Raw genomic sequence first — 6,798 nt, forward strand, 5'->3', positions numbered from 1 at the left:
CAGCGTAATATGACATAAACCTTATTTGTTGGGACGGTATGATACGCTTGAGTAGTAATGGTAATACATGAGCAAGTGTAATAATTAGTGGCGAATTCCGAACTTAGTTTGGAATCGACACGCGATATTATTTTTGCAGGAATCTTCGATTTATCTCGTATTTCTGACCGAGTACTCAACCTTACTTGACCGAGTACGAGTGCTTAATAGACCGAGTAGACCTCACTCGATCTAGTTAGGAAGCTATGATGTCGGGATGTGGAAATTTTCTGCAGATACTCGACGAAACAGCACCTACTCGATCGAGTAGAGGGCACTCGATCGAGTACCCTAGGAACTCGATCGAGTAGGCTACAGTACAGAGCCTCTTACGGGTTTCTTAAAACCCTTATTTCCTCTTATTCTTCTCATTCTTTCTTCTTAATTTCGAACCCTAGCCATAAACCTCTCACAAAACTCTCCTCTCTTCTAGTGTTGGTGGTGATTAGTTGGGTTATTTGCTTGTTAATTTCGTTCTTTTACTTTCTTTATCTAATCAAGGTATGATTTTCTCCCTTATCCATATGTTTTATTACATTGAATTTGTTAGAAAGATAGTGTAATCTGAAATCTTCGATTCCTATGGGCGAATTATTGCTTTAAATTGTTGTAATATGATTCACATGCTTTCCTTTCATGAATGTTGGTGATTAATTGCTGTAAAATAGGCTAGAAATTGCCAATATGGGGGCCAAAATTTTCTAGGGTTAGAAAATCAAAAATTTTGTTTGATTGGTTTCTACATGTTGGATGATGAAATTGAGTACTACATGTTGTATATACCATGTTGAAAGTTGGATTTTAGTAATTTTCACTTTAAAACTTGCCTTAAAACTCTGTCTTAAAAGTGCCCAAATTGAAATTCGTTTACTATATCTGAAATTTGGTGTTGGATATGATTGTTTAAGTAAGGGTTAAACTTCAATATGATAATGGTAATGTTAATTGATGGTGAATATGTCAAAATCGTTGCAGCTGTAGAGACCGTCTGACAAGTCTAATTGAGTTGTTTGTTTCTAATATTGAAGGTTGATGATGATATGTTTAAAATTACCTTTCTATGAGCATGTACGGATATCTCACATGTTATTACGTATGTATATAGAGTAGCATTTGAATCATGCTAGAATGTCAGAATTGGTGGAGTAAACCATGTTTATCACGCTAAGCTTTTCACAACTATAGAGATTGTCTGAGTTACTGAAATCATATATCAAATTGGGAACTTGTTGGTGAAAGTGTGTACCTAGCTGAGTCTTCAAAGTTCAATTGTGTAAATTATGTGCTTTACATGTCTATACAAATTTGGTTTAAACCATATGCTGAAACAGATGCCGAGACTGAACATAGGGACCCGACAGAGCAAGAGGGGGAGGGCTTCACAGCCCGAGCCTGGGGAAGGTAGTGGACCCGTAGTACCCGCGGTACCGGAGTACCCTACGGTACTGTTTGTAGATTTTAAACAGAGAGAGCGTTTTGTGGTTTTGCAAAAACGCAAAATGAGGCCAACTCGGTGTGTGGATACCACACTTTTAGAGGACTTGGGAATAGAGACGGATGTCCGTCACATATTTGAGACTTTGGGATTTACGGGGTTGTACCGGCTGAGGAAACATTCCTACCCTTTTCTTACCTTGGAGTTTATGAGCCCGTTTAGTTACGACCCAGCTGCCCAAACCGTTGAGTTTCGTTTGATGAACACAAGTTTCTTGTTGACCATGGAACTTTTCGCTTCACACCTTGGGTTGGCCAAGCCTCCCAAGGATTCCATCACAGATATTCTTGCTGAGTGCGGTGTCTGCCGCCTAATGCCTTGTCTTACCGGAAAGCCAGCTCCCACCTCAAGCAACATGCTGATTAATGATGTTCAGCATGTTACCTTGAGGATCTTTTTTCGTTCGCTCTCGAACCTCCTTTATGATAGACCGGATATCAGTAATCTGAACAATCATGAGGTGTTGCTTCTGATGTTTTACCTCAACCCGGAGCGGACCGAGAGGGTGGTCTTTAATGCTCCTGCCATGGTCTGCGCTAGCCTTGCCTTGATGGCTACTGCCACTTCCCGGTACTTGAGTTGTGGCGCTATCGCCACTCGGTTAGCTGAAAAGCTAACCACCTTTGAGGCTTCTTCCGAGTATGTTCCTCTGGCTACACCGGTGCCTACGATGGACCGAGACTACTACCTCGACCTGAAATGGTTGAGAACCCCAGCTGATGGCAGCCTAGCTTGGAGGGTGTGGGGCATGAGCTGGATGAAGATTCCGGCTCCTGAGCACCTCCCACCGACAGAGCCGTTAGACCCGGTGGTCATAGCTGTGGACTCCGATGAGGAGGAGGGTGATGATGGATCTCGACAGTTGCGGACGTACCTCATTGATAATACGATCCTCCAGGTGATGCCCGAGCCGAAGAAAGGAGAGAATGCAGCCGTAGTGGAGGAGAGGCCCAAGTTGGGGAGAGGACCCTGTCGAGTGAGAGAGAGGACCGCTGAGACTAGACCACAGCCGGTAGCACCACCGCAGCAGCACCTTTTCCGTGCTACCCCTACCTCGACACCCCGGAGACGCGTTCGAGCTACTTGGCAGAGAGAGTGTCATCTACTTTGACACTCCGGAATATGCATGAGATGGCGTACACTCAGGGGATAGGGACCGAGGGACCACATCCAGTGTGGTGGAGTGGAGTCGGGGACTATAGTGGGATTTTCCACTCTTACGGGGTGGATCAGTCAGCTTGGGGGACACCTCAGTCCTTTGCTTTTGGCGGCTTGACCCCATGGTATGTGAGTCCTGGAGCTGGAGCAGGGGTTGATGCGGGTATTGGGTCCTCGGGAGCGGGCACATCGGGAGGCGATGGTGGCGGAGATGAGGTGATGGAGGAGGAGCAGCAGCAGCAGTAGCAGGAGTGATACTCCTATTCTTTACCTTTGTGTTTGGTTAATGGTAGTCGTCGTTAGGTTGTGGTAGTCGTTGGTTGTTAAAACTTTTATTTTGGATTTGTATGGTTGGCCATAAGACCGGATTTACTAGCTTGACTTGATTTCAGGATTTTGGGAGTTGGGAAGTCATCCCGACTCATATTATGTGACATTATGTATCTATATATGCGGGTTACACTACTACAAATCCAGGCAACTACAACGCCCCTTTAACAACGTTTATGCACGAAAATCACAATAGACGTTGTAGAATGTATGGCGCGATTTTTACTAAACTTAATTACAACGGGTATGGTTATATAACCGTTGTTATACGTTTTAACAACGGGTTAAATTTGCATAACCGTTGTTAATAATTTGGCGCAAAATTGGCGCAAAGTTAGTGAAAAGTAATCACAACGGGTATTTTTAAACCCGTTGTTAAAACTTATTTAACAACGGTTGTTATTTTACAACCGTTGTTAAAACTTATTTAACAACGGTTGTTGTTGAACAACCGTTGTCAATACTTTCAATACTATAAACCACACAAACACAGATCAGCTACAGCCACAAAACACATACATAACCTAACACAAACACAAACATAGACAAACACAAACACAAACACAGCAAACACACTTTCTCATCGTTTCTTTCTCTCTTTCTCTCTTTCTCATCGTCGCTTTATCATCTCGCCGTCACTGTTGGTTTCATCGTCTCTTACTTTCTCTAATTATCAGGTAAATCTCGCCGTCACTGTTGGTTTCATCGTCTTTCATCGTCATTGTTTTCTTTTTTTAATTATTTCATTTGCATGTATATATGATGGGTTTTTATCGATCATTATTATGTTATTATTCACTTAATTATCTCGTAAAACAAATAAAATAAAATAAAACAAAGAAGAAGCAAGATGATAGAGAGGAATGCATGATAAACTTAATTAATAATTCATTAATATATATATATATATATATATATATATATATAAATACATAAATTAAAAAAAGAATTACATTTCTAAAAATGCAATTCTTATATTTTCATAGAGAGTCTTATTCTCTTCTATGATATCCCTCCTCTCCTCCTTAGCTATTTGGAGGTTTCGTTCAGCAGTTGCTATATCGTCATATAGCTGCAACAACTGCTGCTCTGTCAAGCCATTTCTTTTGGCGTCCTTGAGTGCGGCTTGAGCATCCACAAGATAGCTCCTAAAACTGTCCTCGATGTGGAGCAACCGGCGGATGAAGCTGTTGTTGTTCTCGGTCATAGTAAGAGTTTTAAGGATGTAATCGTTCATTTTGTTGATGAACTTTGGAGTTGTTAGTTTGAAAGATTAATTAGGGGTTGGAGATTGTTTTAGCAGTTAGGGTTTGAAGATAGTGAGATAATGGAATGGTGGTTGAGATAATGTATGTATTTATACTAAGTAATGTGTCCTTTGAGTTGTTTTTTAATTAATATAATATATGCATGTTTAGGAAGTTGTGCCATAATCATCATATCTCCCTGCTTCAAATCTAATGTAAACCCTTCTCATTCCATATATTGTCCATTCATATGCACAGTACAGGAGGGATGGCAGTAATAATGCATGCATCGGAATTATAACGGGCCCCGTAATTATGCATGCATCTAGTAATATTTAATTTATTTTTTTTATTTTGTAAAAACAAACAACAACGGTTATGTAGAAACAACCCGTTGTCTTTAGTTATAACGACGGTTCTTTGTAAATTAACCGTTGTTATAACTTTCCCACCAAAATTGAGTCACACTTTCCACAACGGGTTTTTATACTTAAAACCGTTGTTAATAGTTTTAACAACGGGTTCCTTAAGAAAACCAACCGTTGTTAAAACCTTTTACAACGGACGCTTTAACAACGTCCGCTTTTTTATATAACAACGGTTTTTAACCGTTGTTATAGCCTGTATCTGTAGTAGTGTTATGACAGGTTTTTCAAGATTTTGACCTGTAGGTACTCGATAGAGTACCCCATACTCGGTCGAGTAGCTACAGGTGTGGCAGAAAGGAGGCATTCTGATCTCAGGGCTACTCGATCGAGTAGCCTAGACACTCGATCGAGTACCACTACCTACTCGATCGAGTAGTACTGTTACAGGAACTTTTGAACAATTTAAAATTGTTTAACGGTTACATAATTGCATGTTTGATGTTTAACCTGGTTATCAATGAGTAGTAACATGTTTGAACCGTTCATTTCATATGTTGGAGGTCGTGCTTAGTTTTAAGGGCGTGTTTGCAACGAATAGTATAGTTGTAAATTATTCTTATTGCATTCATTTTACATCCGTTTTGTCTACAAGTTGTATCTCACTGGATTCTATATACACAAATTCAAATGATATGCATATGCCTGCTTGACGGTGACTAGTTATTCGAATATGGTTGCATATATCTTTATGGTTTACTAGTTGTACGAGTAATATGAGTAGTGTCCATAATGAATAATATGATTTGGATATATGTCACGATGCAAGTAATAAGCAACATGTGTAGTAATTTGGTAGTGAACTTCGGGGACGAAGTTCCTTTTTAGAGGGAAAGAGTAATGTCGCAAAATAAAAAGGCTGATTTTGGAATTATGTTGTTGTTCGTTTATAATGTTTTGTTGTTTATTTACAAAGTTTTCTATTACTTTGGTCACATTGCTTGTATGAAGTTGTAATTGGTTACCTTAGTCGTTGAGTAATTCATGCGTCGAAGTGAAAGTTGATAGTATGTTTTAAAAGACGGTCATAAAGAGATAGTTGAGGTGCCATGTGTCGTAATAGAATCGCGTTGTTGAGTAACATGGTGGTATAGTCATGCGGCATGTTGATATGAGATATGTTTCGTGTTGATGGTTGTTACTAGTAAATGGGTAAACTCGTAATATGATGGGTAATAGTTGATTGTGCTGGTTCGTATTGCGAGGTTGGTGTTTTATATAGAGTGTAAGATAGTGATGATGATGACATGGGGGATGGCATTTCCGGGGAGTAGTAACCTGTGTCGAAAGAGTGGTGATGTCGTTGTGTTCCCGTGTCTTGTGCTTGAGATAGGTGAGTTGAACTTCGGGGACGAAGTTCTTTTTAAGGGGGGCAGACTGTAATACCCGTCCTTTTAGAGACCCTTTGACCAGCGTTGACTGACCTTGGGAGCGGTAATAATCCTTAGAAGTGCGTGCCAAGTTACCTTGGGTTGTGAGTTGTGCGTGGTACTCGATAGAGTAGAGGCTACTCGATCGAGTAGCTTGGATACTTGATCGAGTAGGGTGGCACTCGATCGAGTATGTGGGACACTCGATCGAGTAACGGGTTTTCAGCGAGGGTTTATAGTCGCGTTTTGTTAAATCCGCAAACCATTTCCGCCTCATTTCTTCAGACCCTTAGGTCGCCTCCTTCCCTTCCCTTCACCATATAACCTCCATGGAAGCCTTTGAAGGTTCTTGTGCCTTAGGAGAGCGTAACTTGAGTCGGGTAGCGGTCTTTTGCCGGGTTTCTCCTTGTAGGTATGTCGTCATCATCATCCGTATCCTTGTCTTTGTAGTTAGGGTTTTGCTTAGTAATGATAGATGATTGTGTTATGGTTATAGGTGTTGCTTGATTGCCGGATGTTTCGTATGTTGGCATGGAGTGGTTGCGGTTGCCTAAAGGTAGGGTTTTCCCTACTCAGTATTAGTCCCATAATGCATTGTTGGTGTTTTGTGATGGTTGAATATTATCGTATTCGTATTGTGACGGCTGTTGGTTTGATTGCTGTTTAATGATTGTGATTGTTTGTCTCTGATTCTCGAGATGCGTTCTCGGCTGAGTGGAGTCACTTGCGGGAGT

Source organism: Silene latifolia, chromosome 5 (assembly GCF_048544455.1).
Source record: "Silene latifolia isolate original U9 population chromosome 5, ASM4854445v1, whole genome shotgun sequence".
NCBI classification, from domain to species: Eukaryota; Viridiplantae; Streptophyta; class Magnoliopsida; order Caryophyllales; family Caryophyllaceae; genus Silene; species Silene latifolia.